Below are 23,191 nucleotides of genomic sequence, written 5' to 3' on the forward strand. Positions count from 1 at the left end.
GCAATCTCGTATGATCTCACTTACACTGATTGTAGTTTGCACCTACAACATTATACCACGCTGGCCCTAACTTAAGTATAATTAACCTTGTTAAAATTGTGCATCTTTTAATTTAAAAAAAAATGTGCCAATAAATTAGAATTGGGTCTTTCCGTAATTAATGCTTCCTTATAACCATGGTTAGTGCCGAGGTGTAACTGTAACACAACTATTTCATTGGAAGTGAATGCCCATTTCTTTAAACAAAGATGATATTCTGTCAATTCTAGAGTGACAATATTTTGCCAGATAGAACCATCTCATATTTTCTTATTTATTGAACCTTGTAACTCAGCCAGAATGTTAAATTTGTTTATTTTTAAAAATCAGTTTTAGTATGTTATAAACATTGCTGCCAGTGAGAAACAAGACTTAGGGTACAGCAACATAGTGATTATGTTACTGGACTGGTATTCCAGAAACTTGGACAAATTATCTGGAGAAGGGTTCAAACCTCACCATGGCAGGTAGGGAATTTAAATTCAATTCATTAAATAAATGATTAATGTGGAATTTAAAAAAAACCTCACTAATATCTGCGGCAGTGACCATGAAACTATTGGATTGTTGTAAAAAATCTGGTTTACTAACATCTTTTGGGGAAGGAAACCTTCTATCCTTACCCGGTCTGGCCTGAATGTGACTCCAGTCCACAGCATCGTGGTTGAGTCTGAACTACCTTCTGAAATCATCCTCATCTAGGATCATCCTCCGCCATTTCCGCCAACTCCAGCATGATGCCACCACCAAACATATCTTCCCTTCACCCCCCCTATCGGCATTCCGTAGGGATCGCTCCCTCCGGGACACCCTGGTCCACTCCTCCATCACCCCCTACTCCTCAACACCCTCCTATGGCACCACCCCATGCCCACGCAAAAGATGCAACACCTGCCCCTTCATTTCCTCTCTCCTCACCGTCCAAGGGCCCAAACACTCCTCTCAAGTGAAGCAGCATTTCACTTGCATTTCCCCCAACTTAGTCTACTGCATTCGTTGCTCCCAATGTGGTCTCCTCTACATTGGAGAGACCAAACGTAAACTGGGCGACCGCTTTGCAGAACACCTGCGGTCTGTCCGCAAGAATGACCCAAACCTCCCTGTCACTTGCCATTTTAACATGCCACCCTGCTCTCTTGCCCACATGTCTGTCCTTGGCTTGCTGCATTGTTCCAGTGAAGCCCAACGCAAACTGGAGGAACAACACCTCATCTTCCGACTAGGCACTTTACAGCCTTCTGGACTGAATATTGAATTCAACAACTTTAGGTCGTGAGTTCCTCCCCCATCCCCACCCCCTTTCTGTTTCCCCCTTCCTTTTTTTTCCAATAAATTATATAGATTTTTCTTTTCCCACCTATTTCCATTATTTTTAAATATTTTAAAATCTTTTATGCTCTCCCCACCCCCACTAGAGCTATACCTTGAGTGCCCTACCATCCATTCTTAATTAGCACATTTGTTTAGATAATATCACCAACTTTAACACCTATGTGTTCTTTTGTTCTATTGTTGTTGACATCTTTTGATGATCTGCTTCTATCACTGCTTGTTTGTCCCTACAACCACACACCCCCCCCTCCACTTCTCTCTCTCTCTCCGCCGCCGCGCCCCCCCCTCCACCTTAAACCAGCTTATATTTCAACTCTTTCTTGGACTCGAACTCAAATTCTGTCGAAGGGTCATGTGGACTCGAAACGTCAACTCTTCTTCTCCGCCGATGCTGCCAGACCTGCTGAGTTTTTCCAGGTAATTCTGTTTTTGTTTTACCTTCTGAAATAGCCTAGCAAACCACTCTGCTGTATTCAAGAAGGCAGCCCACCACTACCTTCTCAAGGGCCATCAGGTATGGGTAATAAATACTGGCAATGCCCACACATCTCATGATCGAATATAAAAAAAACAAGGCTTAGGTAATGGCAATAAAACTCATCAGTTGAAACCTCCCCTTAAATTACAGCCTTGTTGATCACTTACGGTAATCATTATACAGTAGCAGCATATAGAGATGAATACAGACAGTACAATGATGTTGCACAGTAATTACTGATTGTTTCTAGATGGTTTCTTTATTGCACTTATTTGTCATTAAACTAGGAACAAATTACCAGCAAACTCTGAAGAAAATGTAACATGTTACACTTTAAATATGATTTTTATAATAAGAGAAACAAATAACATGCAGAATCAGTCTACATTTTATATAGACATCAAGTCAATACAATTTGATTTTGTATGTATCCATGTCTAAAACATTAAAAGTATTCCTCTCCAGGTGAAGTCACGCCAATGTTTTTGCAATCTTGCCATGTAGCTGGTCTTTCCGTGTTCTCTTTTTTGAATGCTTGATGCATTTTCTCTTTATATGCACAAAATTTACATTTCTTCTGTGTTGCAAGCTTTAAATTCATCTGCTAAAACTCCGATGGGACATCAAATAATGTTCATCCATATGTAAAGCATTAATTGGGAACCAGGGCAACTGGTTAGGTTTAATTTAGATGTTACATCACAGAAGTAGCTAAAAAGGAACAAAAATATATTGATCAAAGATAGATGTGGCTAAATGGAAGATTTGATAAGAACACTAGAAGTAGGAGCAAGACTAGGCCATACAGCCCCTTGAGCCTGCTCTGTGATTCAGTAAGATCATGGATAATCTTTCATCTCAAATTTATTTTCTTACTCTATTCCTATACTCCTTGATACCCTGAGTGTTGAAATATTTATTGATCGCCATCTTGAATGTACTCAGTAAACTGAACATCCACAGCTGTTGAGACAGAAAAGTTCAAAGATTTATAGCGCTCTGAACAAATTTCTCCTAATCTCAATGCTAAATGGTCAACACCTTATCCTGAGGCTATGCCCTCTACTTTTGCACTCTCCAGCTTGGGAAACAGCCTCACAGCACTGTCAGGCCCTTGAAAAATGTTATGCATTTCAATGAGATCACTTCTCACTCTTGACCTGTCTATATTCTCATTTCAAAGTCAGAACAGCAAAAGTAGTACAGAGTTTGAGTTCATGGAATGCATTTGTGACAGTTCCTTAGAATACATCGTAGAACTAACCAGGGAAGTGGCTACTTTAGATCTTTTGTGGAATGAGGCAGGTTAACTAGTGATCTCATAGGAACGGATCCTTTGAGGAAAAAAGAGATCATAATACAATGGTATTTCATATTAAATTTGAGAATTACATATAAGTTTAAATGTTTTAAGCATAATTGGCATTGATATGTTAGTGTTCAGAGGGTTTTGGGTTTCCTTGTACATGAAACACAAAAAAATAACTAAAACAAAAACAGAATTACCTGGAAAAACTCAGCAGGTCTGGCAGCATCGGCAGAGAAGAAAAGAGTTGACGTTTCGAGTCCTCATGACCCTTCGACAGAACTTGAGTGAGTCCAAGAAAGGGGTGAAATATAAGCTGGTTTAAGGTGTGTGTGTGTGTGTGTGTGTGTGTGTGTGTGTGTGTGTGTGTGTGTGTGTGTGTGTGTGTGTGTGTGTTTTGGGGGCGGGGGGGGGGGTGGTGGGGGGTTTGGGTGGGGGGAGAGAGACAGGTGTAGGGGGTTGGTGTGGTTGTAGGACAAACAAGCAGTAATAGAAGCAGATCATCAAAAGATGTCACAAACAACAGAACAAAAGAACACATAGGTGTTAAAGTTGGTGATATTATCTAAACGAATGTGCTAATTAAGAATAGATGGTAGGGCACTCAAGGCATAGCTCTAGTGGGGGTGGGGGGAGCATAAAAGATTTTAAAATATTTAAAAATAATGGAAATAGGTGGGAAAAGAAAAATCTATATAATTTATTGGAAAAAAACAAAAGGAAGGGGGAAACAGAAAGGGGGTGCGGATGGAGGGGGGAGCTCAAGACCTAAAGTTGTTGAATTCAATATTCAATCTGGAAGGCTGTCAAGTGCCTAGTCGGAAGATGAGGTGTTGTTCCTCCAGTTTGCGTTGGGCTTCACTGGAACAATGCAGCAAGCCAAGGACAGACATGTGGGCAAGAGAGCAGGGTGGAGTGTTAAAATGGCAAGTGACAAGGAGGTTTGGGTCATTCTTGCGGACAGACCGCAGGTGTTCTACAAAGTGGTCGCCCAGTTTACATTTGGTCTCTCCAATGTAGAGGAGACCACATTGGGAGCAACGAATGCAGTAGACTAAGTTGGGGGAAATGCAAGTGAAATGCTGCTTCACTTGAAAGGAGTGTTTGGGCCCTTGGACGGTGAGGAGAGAGGAAATGAGGGGGCAGGTGTTGCATCTTTTGCGTGGGCATGGGGTGGTGCCATAGGAGGGTGTTGAGGAGTAGGGGGTGATGGAGGAGTGGCCCAGGTGTCCCGGAGGGAGCGATCCCTACGGAATGCCGATGGGGGGGGTGAAGGGAAGATGTGTTTGGTGGTGGCATCATGCTGGAGTTGGCGGAAATGGTGGAGGATGATCCTTTGAATGCGGAGGCTGGTGGGGTGATAAGTGAGGACAAGGGGGACCCTATCATGTTTCTGGGAGGGAGGAGAAGGCGTGAGGGCGGATGCGCGGGAGATGGGCCGGACACAGTTGAGGGCCCTGTCAACGACCGTGGGTGGAAAACCTCGGTTAAGGAAAAAGGAGGACATGTCAGAGGAACTGTTTTTGAAGGTAGCATCATCGGAACAGATGCGACGGAGGCGAAGGAACTGAGAGAATGGGATGGAGTGCTTACAGGAAGCGGGGTGTGAGGAGCTGTAGTTGAGGTAGCTATGGGAGTCAGTAGGTTTGTAATGGATATTGGTGGATAGTCTATCACCAGAGATTGAGACAGAGAGGTCAAGGAAGGGAAGGGAAGTGTCAGAGATGCACCACGTGAAAATGATGGAGGGGTGGAGATTGGAAGCAAAATTAATAAATTTTTCCAAGTCCCGACGAGAGCATGAAGCAGCACCGAAGTAATCAGCGATGTACCGGAGAAAGAGTTGTGGAAGGGGGCTGGAGTAAGACTGCAACAAGGAATGTTCCACATACCCCATAAAGAGACAGGCATAGCTGGGGCCGATGCGGGTACCCATAGCCACACCTTTTATTTGGAGGAAGTGAGAGGAGTTGAAGGAGAAATTGTTCAGTGTGAGAACAAGTTCAGCCAGACGGAGGAGAGTAGTGGTGGATGGGGATTGTTCGGGCCTCTGTTCGAGGAAGAAGCTAAGGGCCCTCAGACCATCCTGGTGGGGGATGGAGGTGTAGAGGGATTGGACATCCATGGTGAAGAGGAAGCGGTTGGGGCCAGGGAACTGGAAATTGTTGAAGTGACGTAAGGTGTCAGAGGAATCACGGATGTAGGTGGGGAGGGACTGGACAAGGGGAGAGAGAAGGGAGTCAAGATAACGAGAAATGAGTTCTGTGGGGCAGGAGCAAGCTGAGGCGATCGGTCTACTGGGGCAGTTCTGTTTGTGGATTTTGGGTAGGAGATAGAAACGGGCCGTCCGAGGTTGGGCGACTATCAGGTTGGAAGCTGTGGGAGAAAGATCCCCAGAGGAGATGAGGTCAGTGACAGTCCTGGAAACAATGGCTTGATGTTCAGTGGTGGGGTCATAGTCCAAGGAGAGGTAGGAGGAAGTGTCTGCGAGTTGACGCTCAGCCTCCGCGAGGTAGAGGTATGTAACTATGTAGGTATGGCAAATATTGGAAGGAAAATAGTACCTTGGCTTTAATTGCAAGGTGACTGATGCATACGAGCAAAAAGGTCGTGCTGAAATTGCTTTGGTGAGATCACACCTGGAGTACTATGTATGTTTTGGTCTCCTTGCCTAAGAACGGATATACTAGCCTTAGATGAGGTGTAATAAATGTTCACTGGATTGATTACTATGAAGATAGATTAGGTAGAATGAGTCTATATTTTCTGAAGTTTAGAAGAATGAGAGGTGATCTCATTTTCCTTGGCTATGGGACCTAGTTTCAGGATACAGGGTTGGCCATTTTGGATTGAGATGAGGGGAAATTTCTTCACTTGGGAGTTTGTGAATCTTTGGAATTCTCTAACTTAGAGCTCTTGTGAATATTTAGTCATTTGAGTATTCAAGGCTGGAATTGATAGGTTTTTGGACTCTAAGGGCTCCCATCTAAAAGGGATATCCCTATATCTAAGGGAAAGTGGAGTTGAGGTCAAGGATTGGTCATGATCCTGTTAAATGCTGATGCAGGCTCGTTAGACTTATATTTCTTATGTCTTTCTATTCTTGTGTAGCCCCATGATGTGAAAGAGTTTGGGCAGACTAACCAGTTGATTGTTGTTTTTATTCCCAATGAAAATTTAGATGTGAGTTCACTTTTAATGAGTCAATTTATTTCCATGAGGAAGGTAGGGAATTGAGAAATCCAATGACTTCTAATCAACATCAGATTAGTGGAATAAAGGTCTTTTCACTCTGCTGCTGGAAGGGCCCTACATGAAATTACATTGGAGCAGTCTCAACCCAGTTTCTAATGGCCATGACATTGCACCCTAATTAGGGTCAATGAACATATGAAATAGGAACAGAAGTAGGTCATTCAGCCCCTCGAACCTCCTCTGCATTCAATAAGGTCATGGCTGATCTGTTTGTAGTTCTACATTGCCATCTACCCCCGATAACCTTTGATTCCCTTGCCTAACAAGAATCTATCTACCTCTGCCTTAAAAATATTTAGCGACCCCGTTTCATTGTCTTCTGAGGCAGAGAGTTCCAAAGTTGCACAAACTTCTGAGAGAAGAAAGTTCTCCTCATCTCTGTCCTAGGGTGACCTCTAATTTTAAAACAGTGCCCCCTAGTTCTGGACTCACCCACAAGAGGAAACATCCTTTCCATGTCCATCTTGTCAAGACCATTCACATCTTATATACTTCAATCAAATCACTACTCACTCTTCTAAACTCCTGTGGTAACAAGTTCAGCCTGTCTAACGTATCCTCATAAGACAACTCGCTCATTCCAGGTACCAATCTAGTAAACCTCCTCTGAGCCGCCTCCAATACATTTACATCCTTCCTTAAATAAGGAAACCAAAACTGCACACGTTATTCGAGATGTGGTCTCACCAATGCCCTGCATAACTGAAGCATAATATCCTTACTTCCATGTTGAATTCCTTTCGTAATAAAGGATAGCATTCCATTAGCTTTCTTGATTACATGCTTTACCTGCACACTAACTTTTTGTGACTTATGCACCTTGGGAATTCTGCAGTCATTTTCCGTTTAAGTAGTACTCCACTTTTTTATTCTTCCTGCCCAAGTGAACAACTTCACATTTTCTCACATCATACTCCATCTGCCAATTTTTTGCCCACTCATTCAACTTATCTATATCCATCTACAAATTCCTTATATCTTCTTCACAGCAAATTTTCCTGGCTATCTTTGTGTTGACTGCAAATTTAGCTCTTGTGCCTTCGCTCCCCTCATCTAAGTCATTGATATAAATTCTAAAAGATTGAGGCCCCAGCACCGACCCCTGCAGGACTCCACTAGTCAAATCCTGCCAATCAAAAAGGGGATAAAACAATAAATGAATAAAAACAAAAATAAGTAAATAAAAATAAATTTTAAAATAGGGCTTAAAAAAGGGGTGAAGATAGAGGAGAGAGTTCATGATCTGAAGTTGTTGAACTCAATGTTAAGTCCGGAAGGCTGCAAAGTGCCTAATCGGAAGATGAGGTGCAGTTCCTCCAGTTTGCGTTGGGCTTCACTAGAATATTGCAGCAGACCTAGGACGGACATGTGGTCATGAGATCAGGATGGTGTGTTGAAATGGTAAGCAACAGGAAGGTCTAGGTCATGATTGCAGACAGACCTAAGGTGTTCCACAAAGCAGTCACCCAGTCTGCGTTTGGTCTCCCCAGTGTAGAGGATACCACTTTGGGAACAGCAAATGCAGACCAAATTGAAGGAGGTGCAAGTGAAGTGCTACTTCACCTGAAAGGAGTTTTTGGGCCCTTGGGCGGTGAGGAAGAAGGAGAAGGAGCAGGTGTTGCACCTTCTGCAGTTGCATGGGAAGATGCCATGGGAAGGGGATGAGATTTTGGGGGTGATGGAGGAGTGAACCAGGGTGTCCTGGAGCGAATGGTCCCTACAGAACGCTGACAGGGGGTGTAAGGGGCAGATGTGTTTGGCGGTGGCATCATGCTGGAGTTGGCAGCAATGGTGGAGGATGATCCTTTGAATGCAGAGGCTGGTGGGGTGTAAAATGAGTTCAAGGGGGTGCCTATCATAGTTCTGGAAGGGAGGGAAAGGTGTGAGGGCAGAAACATGGGAGATGGGTCAGACAGAATTGAGGACCCTGTCAACCACAATGGGTGGAAAATCTTGATTAAGGAAGAAGGAAGACATGTCAGAAGTGCTATTTTGGAAGATGGAATCATCAGAACAGATGTGATTGAGGCGAAGGAACTGAGAGAATGGGATGGAGTCCTTACAGGAAGTAAGGTGTGAGGACCTGTAGTTGAGGTAGCTGCGGGAGTCGATGGGCTTGTAATGAATATTGCTAAACAGTCTATCTCCAGAAATGGAGACAGAGAGATCAAGGAAGGGAAGAGAAGTGTTGGAGATGGACCATGTGAAGGTGATAGAGGGTTGGATATTTGAAATAAAATTGATAATTTTTTCCAGGTTCAGATAAGAGCATGAAGCGGCAATGATACAATCATTGATGTACTGAAATGAGATTTGTGGGAGAGGGCCTGAGTAGGACTGGAACAAGGGCTGTTCCACATACACCATGAAGAGACAGGCATAATTGGGGCCCATGCGGGTACCCATAGTCACACGTTTTATTTGGAGGAAATGAGACAAGTTTAAGGAGAAATTGTTCAGTGAGAGAACAGGTTCAGCCAGACGAAGGAGAGCGGCGGTGGATGGGGATTGCTCGGGCCTCAGTTCAAGGATGAAGCATAGAGCCCTCAGACCAGCCTGGTGGGGTATGAAGGTTTAGAGGGCGTGGACTTCCATGATGAAGAGGAGGTGGTTAGGGCCAGGAAACTGAGAATTGTTGACATGACTTAGGGCATCAGAGGAATCACGGATGTAGATGGGAAGAGACTGGACAAAGGAAGAGAGAATGGAGTTATGGTAGGAAGAACTGCATTCTGTGGGGCAGGAAGAGGCTGACACGGTCGGTCTACTGGGATAGTGTTGTTTGTTGATTTTGGGAAGGAGCTAGGAGTGGGCTGTCTGAGGTTGGAAGCTGTGGGGGGAAGATCTCCAGTGGAGATGAGGTCAGTGACAGTCCTGGAAAAAATGGCTAGATGTTTGGTGGTGGGGCTTGGTCCAGGGGGAGGCAGGAAGAAGTGTCTGAGAGTTGGCGCTCAGCCTCTGTGAGGTAGATGTCAGTACACCAGACAACGACAGCACTGCCCTTGTCGGTAGGTTTGATAGCAAAGTCAGGGTTGGACCTGAGAGAATGGAATGCAGCAAGTTCAGAAGGAGACAGGTTTAGTGGGTGAGAGGAGCAGAGAAATTGAGACGACCGATGTCACGCCGACAGTTCTCAATGAAAAGATCAGGAGTAAGTAAGAGGCCAGAGGGAGGTGTCCAGGTGGAGGGAGAATACTGGTGGCGGGTGAAAGGATCCATTGAATGGGGGGATGATTCCTATCAAGGAAGTGAGCATGGAGACGAAGGCGGCAGAAGAAGAGTTCAGCATCATGCCGAGCTTGAAATTCATTGAAGTTCAGGGCTTAAGGGTATGAAACTGAGTCCTTTGCTGAGTACAGAACATTCAGCATCAGAGTGTGCCAAGAATTGTTGGCACAGTTATGTAGATTAGTATGGCAGCCCATTTGTGAACACGATCCCACAGGAAGCAAACAAGGTAAATTAGCAGCTGGTGGGACTAGTTGAGGGATAAACTTTGATCAGGACACTAGGAAAACCTATTTTTCTTTTAATTGTGCCATCAGACTTTTTATGTCTGTTTGAACGTGTGGATGGGAAGTTAGTTAACTTGGACAATACAATATTTCTTCAGTACTGCACTGAAGTTTTAGCCTAGATTATGTGCTCAGTCCTCTTGTGGACCTTGAACCAATAACCTTCTGACTGAATTGTGAGAGTGTAACTATTAGGCTCAAGATGACTAATGGTGTAAAGTGAGGGACCATCATCAAAAGAACCTGACAGTATTCTTTAAGAAGGTGACTAAAATAATAGATGTGGAAAATTAAGTGTCAGTGGCATATGTGAACTTTCAAGGAAGCCTTGGATAAAAGACCAAATAGAAATACATTGGAGAAGATAACAGGATATGGTATTACAGGATAGAAACCCCGATTAAAAATATGGCCTTGGCCCTTTCCTAATTGTAAAATATTCAAATTAAAAAATATATTTGATTGTTTTCATTCAGTAGTGTTTACATCTGTCACCAAGTTCATGAACGTTCAAATTATGATACTGCAAAATCTGATATTTTAAAAAAAGAGTTACAGAAAGTGAATCTGGAGAATTAAAAATGGAAAGTAAGGAGATGGCAGATGAATGGAACAGGTATTTTGCGTTAGCCTTTACTATAGAGGTTACAAGTAACATCCCAGAAATAGCTGTAAATCAGAAAATGGAAGGGAGAGAGGAACTCAAGAAAATTACAATCACCAGGGAAGTGATACTGAGCAAATTGTTGGAACGGCAGGCTGAAGTCCACAGGTCCTGATGGACTTCACCCTAGAGTCTTAAAAGGAGTGGTTAGTGAGATGGTGCGTTGGTTTTAATTTTCCAAAATTCCCTAGATTCAGAGAAGATCCCATTAGATTGGAAAATAGTGAATATAGTTCCTTTATACAAAAGTGGAGGGAGACAGAAAACAGGAAACTACAGGCCAATTAACTTAACATCTGTCATAGGGAGAATATTTGAAGATATTATTAAAGATGTTATAGCAAAGCATTTTGAAAAATTCAAGATAATCAGGCAGAGTTAACATGGTTTTGTGAGAGGGAAATCAAGGTTAACCAACTTATTGGAGTTCTTTGAAGAAGCAACATGGTGTGGATAAAGGGCAACCAGTGGACGTACTGCACTTAGATTTCCAGAAGGCATTTGATAAGGTGCCACATCAAAGGTTATTGCGGAAAATAAAAGCTCATGGTGTACTGGGTAACATATTGTCATGGATAGAAGATTAGCTAGCTTACAGGAAACAGAGAGTAGGCATAAAGGTAAAAGCAAAATACTGTGGATGCTGGAAATCTGAAATAAAGACAGAAAATACTGGAAAAACTCAGCAGGTCTAACAGCGTCAGTGGAGAGAAAAATAAGAGTTAATATTTTGAGTCCTTATGACTCCTTCAGAGGCATAAGGGGATAAATGGGTCATTTTCTGCTTGGCAAGATATAATGGTGGTGTGCCAGTGCTGGGGCCTCAATTTATATAAATGTCTTGGATGAAGGGACTGAAGGTAAGATTACTAAATTTGCTGATGACACAAAAATAAGTAGGAAAGTAAGCTGTGAAGAGGAAATTAGGAGGCTACCGAGTGATGTAGATAAGTTAAGTGAGTGGGCAAATATCTGGCAGGTGGAGTATAATGTGGAAAAATGTGAAGTTGTCCATTTTGGCAGGAAAAACAAAAAAGGAGCATATTTTCTCGACTAATACCTGGAATGGGCAACTTGTCTTATGAGGAAAGGTTGGACATGCCAGACTGGTATCTGCTGGAGTTTAGAAGAGTAAGAGACAACTTGATTGAAACATATAAGATCCTGAGGGGTCTTGACAGGGTGGATGTATCCTCTTGTGGGAGAATCTAGAACTTGAGGTCACTGTTTAAAAATAAGGGGTCGTGCATTTAAGACAGAGATGAGGAGAAATTTCATCTCTCAGAGGGTCATGAGTCTGGAACTCTTCTTCAAAATGCAGTGCAAGTAAAGTCTTTGAATATTTTTAAGGCAGGGGCAGATAGATTCTTGATAAGCAAAGGGATGAAAGATTATTGGGGGTAGGCAGGAAAGTGGAATTGAGGTTAAAATCAGATCAGCCATGATCTTATTGAGTGACGGAGCGGGCTTGAGGGGTCTGCTCCTAATTCCTGCTCCTAACTTGTATGCTCATATGCACAGGTAGAGATTCTGCTTAGCCAACATGCAAAAGACTTGCACAGACAATCCTTGTGCATGCAAATGTAGTTTTTGGCCCTATTTTGATAAGTCAATTTATCTCCAAAGAAACAGTTCAGAACTGGAGGACTCAGGTTGTTGGAATAATGGTCTCTCATACATAATGTAGAGGAATACTAATAGTTATTATAGTATATAGTAAAAATGGGAAAAAGTGATTGTCAAATAATTAGAAGGCAAAGTTATATAGCTTCAGGCTTTGTTACCAGTACATTGTAAGCCCATTGATCCTGAAACAGTGCAACTAATAGTAACCATAGATCCTCTGTTAAAACTGAAAAAGGAAAGAAAAGAGAAGAACAAACAGACATGAGTTTATTTCCTAGTACAACTAATTTACATTATGTGGCAAATATTGCTTGATTAATTAGTGCAATTTCTGTAAACATGGACCAGCTGTCACATAAAGAACACCATCAATTAAATGATGCTATAAATAACATAACTTATTTACAGCTGCAAAGAATTATCTTGGCACCACAAATATTATTTTATTCTAAAGCATCTCATTTCTATTCAACAAGATGCCTTTGCTTGTAGGAGGCACTGTTTGGCTCTTATTAATATTTCTCTTGGCTAATTACACTGACACGAATTCAAATTATGATTCTTGAATTGTGTCAAATCTATTATGTTTTGAATACAGCTGACTAAATTAGTGATGGATTATTATTTTATGATCCAATATCTTTGATGAGTCAATCTGCCCTGTACTTAGTGAGTTATAGCAGAAAAGCAAAAAATGGTTAGCTGTCACAGTGTTGTTTATGTGAGGAGCTTAAGGTTAGAATCTGCGACAGACTGAATGAGTGGACTTCCAACCCACTACCTGAAATAAATTCAAATAAATACGTTCAAGACGTGAAAGAAAAGTATTCTAAATGACTGTATCATTCTAAGGTAAAGGATAATAAAAATCATCAGTTCACCTCCTTCCACACAAAGAGTTATAAATCTTGGAATAATAGAAGACCTGATATGAATCACAAAAGTAAGATTGTTTTTCTAGTGTACAGGAAATGCAGATTGCTGCAGTTGAAGCAAAATGGACTATTCTTACTTTACAAATTGTAACATTTTTGCTTGTTCACACTGTGCCTCATCTACCATATCATCAACATCACAAGTTAGAAATTCTCTGTGTTCAAGTGCAGTCACTTTTTTTAGGAAAATTAAAAAGAAGTTTATTGAAAGAAAAAGATTTCCTCAACAACTTTAAGACATTATAACTTCATATGGGTGATCAGAGGTAGAAGTGTAACCCTCTCTGGCTCCTTCTTTGACAGTAATTCTTGTGGAATTCGGCCTAGGGAGTCTGGCCCCTTCTTTAACAATAATTTCCTTGGAACACAGTCTCGGGAATTTTCAGTACTTGACTAGCAAGGAAGACCTTTGGAACCTCTACTTTTATCCCCAAAGTGACCATTACCTCACGTCAGAGTTGGGCTTTCTTACTAATCTCCTTTGGATTGAACAATGAGCCTTATTCTTGAGCTGGACTTTGGAAGAATATGATGTCCACTGGATCAAGATGGCGGCCGCCAACCTGGTTCTGCCTCGGGAAAAAGTCGTGGAGCTGCAAATACGGGACCTGCAGCATCTTATTCTTGGCTTGCAGCCTGCACCAGGAGCTTATGAAGACTCAGCTCCCTCCCCACCCCGACTCCCAGCTCTATTCCTCCCTCTGCTCCATTGAGTCTCACCCGCTGAGAAAAGTCTCTCCGGCACTTGCTCAACACACAGATTCTTTACCACTGAGAACTAAATTAAGCGAGGAAAACAATGGTCACCACAGTTGTGTTGAAAAATATATCTTGCAATTTGTGATTTATATGCCGGTACTGAGTTTCAGCTGAGGGTTCTTGAATAGTAATAATTCAACAGGATTATTATCTTGATATCTTGGTTTCTCTGTGGAATATCAAGGTTTTATTTTGAAAAATCACAATGGGATAAACAGAAAACAATTTGGATGATAATGCCCTATCTCTGGTTTATTAATCGCAAATTTATCCTGGAAGGAATTTAAATTACTTACTTGCAACTGATGATCATATTGAACATAACACAAACATCAGTTTTATATTTTCACAGAGTATCATTTGAGATAGGGTGCGCTGTCCATTCATTATGTTAATTATTGGTATACTTCCATTTAAACAGTGAACAGAAGTGGACTTGAAGGAATTTCTAAGTTAAACAGTACAAGGAAGCTGATGTACATAGAATTATGTAGAAATTATAACACAGATACAAGGTCATTTTCCCCAACCAGCTTATCTTGGTGCTCATTCGCCATTTGAGCAGTAGTCCTAATACCATCCTTTGTGTAACTATACCCCTGTAGTAATTATAGTTTTGATAAACGTTAAGACTGTAGCTCTAAGAATAACCCTGTGTTGTTAGATCACATGATCTGTATAAACCAATGGGTTAGCAGTGCGGGGAACCTCGAGGGGGAGTTCTTCTTTAGTTATAGAATTTGATGCACACATATAGAGCAGAATTTCCCCAAATTTGCACTCAGTGATGTAGTGGGCGGGTAAAACAACGTTTTACTTGCTGGCCGCGATGGCAGGTTTTCACGCCGTATGATCCCGAACCAGCCTCATTATTTATGCACTCCCAAGAAACATGCTGTTTCCATGACAGCGGGCTCTCATTTGCCTACTTGCTATCACCCTGCCGTTGCATCACACCGGGTGCCATGTTTAAAGTCCAGCCACAAGCACACATCTCAAGAGCTTCCAGCCCACCACTGTTGCATGGAAGACATGGCCCTGAAACTGAAGAAGACTACAGCACCCAAGTTCAGCGATGCGTCTCTCGAGCGACTTTTGGATACTGTGGAGGCCCCCCAGGATGTTCTCTACCCCAGCTCTGGCTGCAGCATAGGCAGCAACAGCACTAACCCAGCTTGGGAGGCAGTGGCAGTCGTGGTCAGTGCCAATGCATTGCAAAAGAGGACAGTCACCCAGTGCCACAAGAGGATAAATGATCTCCTCCATTCCGCCAGGGTAAGTCACTTGTCTCATCACTCAACTCACACACTCACAAACCCATCACACATCCACAGGGCCTGCACTCACTGCCGGTTCAAAGGACATCACCATTCTCTCTTTCACACTCACCGTTATTGTCCTCATCCCTTCCATGAGACCACCCGACACCCACACAGGCCAGGTATACTTGTCACCTGGCCTGGGAGGCACCCTGCTTACACTTTTTCCATCTGTATCCATGCAGGATAAGCTGGCACACAAGAGAGAGAGGTCTCAGAGGTGGCAGAATGCCCAAAATCAAGATCCTCACTATTTTAGTCATCTCCTTAAAGAACGCTGTCAGGTTCTTTAGTGCATGGTCCCTCACTTTACACCATCATTAGTCACCTCGAACCTAGTAATTGCACTCTCACAGTTCAGTCAGAAGGTTATTGGTTCAGGTTCCACAAGAGGACTGAGCACATAATGTAGGCTGAAACTTCAGTGCAGTACTGAAGAAAGAACATTGCTGTGCACTCACCTCCAGGTCACCCAAAGTGCAGGCTGCCAAGCGGACATTGCCTCTGTGCTGTTCCGAAACACGTTGGTGTGCTTTTCCGCCGACATGGATGGACAATCCAGTGGGATTGCAAGAACCTGGCGGGAAGGCCTGATAATGATATGCTGATGTATTACAATGAGGTTCCCGATGACCGATGATGGGAAACGCGGCCCGCCATCAGCGGCCTGAGCAGACAATTGTGACCTGCCTTCCCGCAGTCGTGAAACTGATTACGCTATATTGTCCGCTCACACCAACTATCACACCCACTGCCAGTGGGCATGGAAAATTCCGCCCCTAATTGTTGCTGCTGTCTTGTAAATAAAGTTTGTCCACTAAGAAAAGTTGTTTGGAAGAACAACTCTATAACAAACTGGCGATGAGGATAAATCAGATCCGATGCTGTATCTCACCCAGTGATTGTGAATATCTAGATAATTAAAAAGAAAGGAAGATATACTCATCTGAGATGCCACAGTTCGGCAGAATTGTTCCCTTTGAGCCATCCACAGATGACTGGTCTCAATGTATAGAATGTCTTGAGTTCTATTTTCAAGCCAACAAAATCATGAGGGAGGAAAAGAGGCCAGCAATTCTCCTGAGTATTTGTGGGAGCAGGACCTATAGTTTAATTCGAAGCCTGACAGCCCTCAGTACCTCAGATTTGAAGACTCAGTGAATTAGTAGACCTTGTTAAGGGATGTTTTCAACCCAAGCCCTCAGTCAGAATGCAGAGGTTCAGGTTCAATTCACAGAATAGAGCCTCTATGTGGTGAAATTAAAACAACTAACAGAATATTATGATTTTGGTGAAACCCTGAATGACATGCTCAGGGATCATTTGGTATGTGGCGTACAGGAGAATGCTGGCTGAAGCGAATCTTGATTTTGAGAAAGTATCAGAAATAGCACTTGTAATGGAAAGCGCTGTAAGGGATTCGCAAGAGATTCAAGGGATGCAAAATGGTGCCATTCTCCCAGTTGGGCAGGAGCAGTCAACCCAAAGTGGCGCGAAACATGGGACTCCTCCGCGAAGTGGAAAACAGCCCCAACTAATCAAAAATTGAAAAGAAACAGCTTAGCAGCAATGTCAAAAAGTAATTTTTACTGACATGGAAACAATTATACTCCTAACGATTGGCAATTTAAAAGAGTAGAATGTTATTTTGGTCACAGAAGTGAACACGTAATGAAACATTGCAAAGTGAGATTTAAACAGGCTTCCAGCCAACAATCAAAGTCCAGTAAAGCCTTTAGTGTAGAAGAACCAGAAACAACCAATTCTGACATTTATTCATTATTCAACACAAAAGTTGGGAAGACAGAATCAATTATTGTCACAGTGCAAGTGAATGGTAAACCATTAAAAATGGAAGTAGACATGGGTGCTTCTACCACTATAATAGGAGAACACACTTTCAGATATTTAAATAAAGGTGATCAACAATTAAATTTGGAACAAACATCTTCCAAATTGAAAATGTACACAAGCATAGAAATCCAGGAAAAGATATCAGCAGAGTAACAGTTCATATAGACACCAAACAGCACAACTACCGGAAGGCAGAGGACCAAACCTCCTATGTCGAAATTGGTTGACGGAAATTAACCTTGATTGGCCAGTGAAATTTCAAAAGGAAGCAGGAAGAGTTCCTGAGTTGAAAAAGGAACAAGGCAAAAGTACTTCAGAAAGAGCCTGGAGAGTCCGAGGACCACAACTGGATGGAAAAGGAGTGTATAAACATTCAGCAACCTGAAGAAACGAAGACTATCTTGAACAATGACATGGATGAACATCAGAAGAAACCCAAGGAGACTCTGTTGAATTACAGAATTCAAGATGAAGTGAGTAACCTTCGCAAAGAAAAGGAAAACCTGTCAAAAGACCTTCACACACTACAAGATACCCTCAGGTCAAAGTTTGTGTCTCTGGAAAATTACGAACAGAAACAGAAAGATTTTAATGTCACTCTGAATAAACTGAAGAACCAGTTGGCAGAGAAGACGCAGCAATGTTCAAGTTTCCAGGAGGAAGCCAACAGATACAAGGAGGAGACAGAAGAGCTGAAGAATCAGCTGAATGAAGCTAAAGAGGCTTTGAAAGCAAATGTCGTAGAACTTTTCAAGATGCGAATAGATAATGAAGTTATGGGTAGCTCAATTACTGAACTTAGACAAGTTGAGATTTCACCTAAGAGATTTCACCTGGCCGACAGTGAAGTCAAAAAGAAGGCCGAGACTAAATTTTGTGGTAAAAAGAAGACACAGAGAAAGAAGATGCAGAATTACTGATGAGGCGCTGTCTTTGGACAAGACTAAGCCTAATACTTCCCAATTTGGAGGGGAAGGTGGAGAAAAGTCAAGGGAACCAAAAAACAACTCATGATTTGCAGTCGTGAGTGACAATTTACTGTTGAAGAAACAATATATGTAAAAATTTCAGTGGAGGACTGAAGCGGTTTGCTGGTAAAGTGAGCTCTGTGCCTGGACCATTGTTATACCATGTGGAAGTGGAGGGTCGGATAACCCGTAAGCATGTGGATCATTTAAGAAAAAGGGAGCTACCCCAACAAAATTATGCTCCACCTGTAACCGTTGCTGAACCTATGGTTCCTGTTGACGTTGCTCAACCAAGGACAGACATGCCCGATGTCAGAGTGGAAGACATTGAACTGTGTGTGCTTAATGAGGTACCTCATGTTAATGCGGTTTGAGAGAATGTGTTTCTTTCTAAAGAATTGGAAGTCATGGAGATGTGACGTTCTACACGGATCAGGAAACCACCTGAAAGACTGAACTTGTAATTTCATGATTTGTGTAAATATTGTAATGTCATGAAATAAATATCCTTGTAAATACAAAATGTACAGAAAGGTTAAAGGGGGAGGAATGTTGTAATTATAGCCTTGATAAACGTAGGACTGTAGCTTTAAGAATAATCCTGTGTTGTAAGATCACACGATCTGTATAAACCAATGGATTATCAGCATGGGGAACCTCTAGGGGGGAGTTCTTCTTTAAATATAGAGTTTGATGCACACATGTAGTTGCTGCTGCTGTCTTGTAAATAAATATAAATGTGTCCACTAAGAAAGGTTGTCTGGAAGATCAATTCTATAACAACCCCATTATCCAATTTTGCTTCAAGCACCCATCCAACCTATTCTCAAAAAGGCCTATTAAGGCCATTAATGATCTAACGGTTGGTAGACAGGCGAAAGGGCCAAGTGGCCTTTACATTTTTTAGGAAACCTCATCCACGAGCGGGATGAGGCTTCCTAAAGCAAATATAGATAAGATAAGAGGGGGACATGTTTTATTTCATTTTTATTGTCTTTATTAATTTTTTAAGAAAGAGCTTCAATCTTCAATCTCCCTGAGACAGCTCTGTACCTCAGCAAGATTGAAGTGCTTTTTCACGCGCTTGTGTGAACTGTGCACTAGGCCTGCTCACCCTCCTCCCATCCGCCTGTTGATCCACAGAACTCTTTCTTAATGCAGCCTTTTTGCCCTATTGGGTTATTTCCACTCCATCCAGCTTATATTTTAAGATTTTCCACAGCTGCTTTGTCAACCAGTTTGATAACTTTTTTTGCCCACTTAATTTCAACCTATGTTCTCCACTTTGGTGTCCTTAACTTCACTAATATGTTATGATCGCTATTTCCCAATCCTACTCTCACATCTGCTAGTTGCTCTATAATGATAGCTAAGAAGTAGTCCTGAATACATTCTAAATTGCATTCCCCATCCCACCCCACCCCATCCCTTTGATAATATGTATTTCTTTTGACTATATGCAAAACCAAACTTCAAATTTATTTGAAAATACAAGGATAAAGTGCTTTTTTTTTGTGTTATTTACCATGGATTTGGACTGTCCGGGGAGTGGTGCCAACAGATTGTTTCCTGGAGACAAGGGATCTACAGCTTTCCATTGAACTCAAACGCAGACTGATGGTGTTCTCTTTTCTAAAGATGTCAGAGTCACTGTGAGTTGAGAGATTATCTCCATACATGTGGAGGCAACACTGGGATGGATAGAAACAAATGCACAAACGTTGTAGGTCAGCCTGTGAACAAACAAAATCCCATTGTTAAATTAGACCCTGCATATAAACTGGAGGAATAACAGACCCTGTAGCTGCTAGGTGGACAAATAATTTCTACTTTCAGGAAACTAGAGACCTGGCCCTGAAATTTTAGTGGGAAGAGAGGGTGGAAATGGGGCTGATTGTTCATGGGTGTGGACTCCAAATCTAGCAGATTTCTATTCCAAGCACCCTGTAACCTAAATTCCATTAGAGGTAAGGAGCCTTGTGAATCTGCCTACTCTGCTCCCCTCCTGTTTCAGTTGCCTTCTTGCCCCTCCATAGCTGTCTTCATTGTGGCCCAACCTAATTTACTGTCCTTTTCCTTCATTGCTTCCTTTCCAATATGACAGAACCCTCTCTATCTCTTCTCTTCATTATAAACCTGCAATTTCCATTATGATACTGGCTATCCCCTACTTTTTCACAAAGGTGACCACCTGTCTTCTCCGTCTCTTTTCATAACCTAACCATTCTAGCCTGTCTTGCAGATTATCAAACATGGGTAAAATATAGAAGCTTCCAGGAAAAAAAAAAATGCTCAGGTCTTTAACATCACGACTGGCAATGTTTATAAACTGAAACTTAATCAGGTTAATTCTCCTGGGCAAGAAAGTAACTGTAGAGCACTGGAAGTTTACATTTCCCCATGTGTACTGATGGGCCTGGATTTCCTGGTTGTCCTCAATACAGCAAAGATGGTGGACTTTGTGTGCTTTTGGAGGGTTCAGGTAAGGCAGTTTGTGAGAAATTCACACTTTAAAGGCAGCCATAGCTGCCTTAAGAGAACGTATAAAGGAAAAACTTGCATTTATATAGTTACTTTTATGATCTCAGAATATCCCAATGCACTTTCTTGCTAGCCTTTTAACCATCTCTACTTTAAGGAGAATGCCCTCCTCCTCTTCCTCCCTCAGCCCTCAGATTGAACATCCATCTCAAAGCTCGAGGGACAGCATCTCATCTTTCAGTGAGGGACTTGAACATCTTCCAGACTCAACATTGAGTTAAACAATTTCAGACCATGACCACCGCCACCATACTTTTGGACAGAGGTGCCAGTAATGACTCTGCCATTCCCATTTACAAGTCCTATAGATGTATCTTTTTGTTTCATTACGTGTGCCACCTTCTTTTGCCTTGCACCACCATCCATTTCATCATTTAATCTCTCCTGCCCTCTACTCCAATACAGATTTTCCTTTTTGTTCTTTCCTTCCCTTCCCTTTTTCCCCACCTCTGTACTTGAGTAAATCCTGTTACACCTCTAACTTTTCAATTCTGATGAACCATCATTGACCTGATATGTTAACTCTGTTTCTCACTCTGCAAATGCTGCTTGATCTGAGCATTTCCAGCATTTTTTGTTTATATTTCTCAGCATCCTCAGTTTTTTGCCTTTGAATTCGTTGCCTATGATGCTTTCAACAATCCTCCTGTCATCTTTTAACCTAAACTCTCCTACGTATATTGACGGCTATCCCTTGATCTTGCCATCTCATGTGGCTTCTCTACTCTCATCATCTTGATCACAGCCATGGCCATTTCCAACCACTCCTTTGTATCCCTCATCATCCACATCTGCCTACCTCTTTCCAAAGCCATTTCCTTTTATATCTGCCCTAGAAAATATTCTCCCTCAAGTCATTCATAGCCTGTCTTTCAAACTTTTCTTTCTAACCTTTGGCCCTTCATTCATCACATTACTTCTGTAAATATTGACCTGTTCAACCATTCCCGTGCATCTATCGTTGGTGTTCTTATCCCAATAAAACTTTAATTTTCTTCCAGTCTAGCTGTTCCCTGGCTTCAACCGCCATTTTCACTTCATTCCAAAGGGTGCAGACTTCAGCATATTTTTACATGGTTTTTACATCCCTGGATCTAGCTGGACAACGCTTAGCACTATTGTACCTTGCTCTTCTCTGTCCCCTGTTCTTCTCAAGAAAGCTATATTAGCATATCTCAGATCTCAAATTACCAATATTCTGCATTCCAAAATGTTATTTTTTGAAAGAAATCCAACTAATTTGCATTTGAAAAGAGTCAGCACTTTCCGCTTCTTTTATTTCCTTAGTGAGCTTGTTCTGTAGATTTACCATTTGCTCACTGAAATAATGCTTCTGCAGATTAGTTAAGGATTAACAATCACTTTTCCTGTGCATTGCATCTGTTTTTCAGGTGCTAATTGGTGCTAATCTCAGCCAAATGACACAAGAATACGTGGGATATACATGACAGAAACAGGCCATTTGGCCTAACCAGTCCATGCCAGGTTAACACTATACTTGAGGCTCCTCCTGTCTTTGCTCATCTAATTCCATGAGCATAGCTCTATTTCCTTCTCCCTCATATGCTTATCTAATGCTTATGCATATGCTTCTTACCTTGAATATTAACATACCCTGAAATTGTCATTGTAGAATCCATAAATAAGTGGGTTCCAAAAGCTATGTGACATGGCCAGGTAGTGGGAGAAGAAGTAAAGGGCAGTGATGTCCATAGGGTCACTTGGCAGCAGAGCTGGATTGAACTCATATGTGACACTGAAGATGTGAAATGGCAGCCAGCAAAGAGCAAAAACAGCCACAATTATAAACAGCATCTTGATTACCTGAAAGAAGTAGATTTTAATAAGTTGTTATTTTTATCCTATTTTAATTGCCTTTAATAGCAAAACAATCAGATCTACTTCTTCACATTAATTATAAACCCTTTAAAAAATTTTTGAGTTGAATAAGAAAATAAGCACAATATGGATTTGCTTCCACTTTGCTACTGCACTTTAAGTAGCAGTATGGTGGAAACCCCCTTTATGCAAATAAACAAAGTTTCTTCTGTACCACCACCAAAGTTATTTTAGTAAATCAGGAGCAGCTCCAAGGAAATTCCCAGCCTTAATCTCTAAACTGCATTTTGATAATAGGACCACTGCAGATTTTTTTTCAGCTAATGGACTGTTTAAGTTTCATCACTAAAAACCAGACCCAGGGCTTGGGATGGACTGCAGTAATGTTGATGGGAGTTAGTAAACTTAGACCAGCATGAGAAAGTTACTTATTACATCCAGCCTTATTTAGATATACTGGCTATAATCACTGAAAACAGAAGCTCCCACAGATTTTCCCAGGACCTATCCAGACGCCATTTATAGGACCCGCTGCTGCCTCAGCTGAGATCAGGACAAACAACAGGGAGTGAAGCTGGGGCCTTTCTAGTCTCTATGACTTAGGACCACACTTTGCAATGTATTTAATTATCCATTGGGTAAAGGGCAACATCCATTCTTGATCTGACCATCATGGCAGAGTGCTGCAAGGGTATGAACACCATCATATCAAGCACAGCTTAGGTTTTTTGTCTATTTTCGTTGTGCATTTCAGCAATGAA

This window comes from Carcharodon carcharias, chromosome 8, assembly GCF_017639515.1.
Source record: "Carcharodon carcharias isolate sCarCar2 chromosome 8, sCarCar2.pri, whole genome shotgun sequence".
NCBI lineage: Eukaryota > Metazoa > Chordata > Chondrichthyes > Lamniformes > Lamnidae > Carcharodon > Carcharodon carcharias.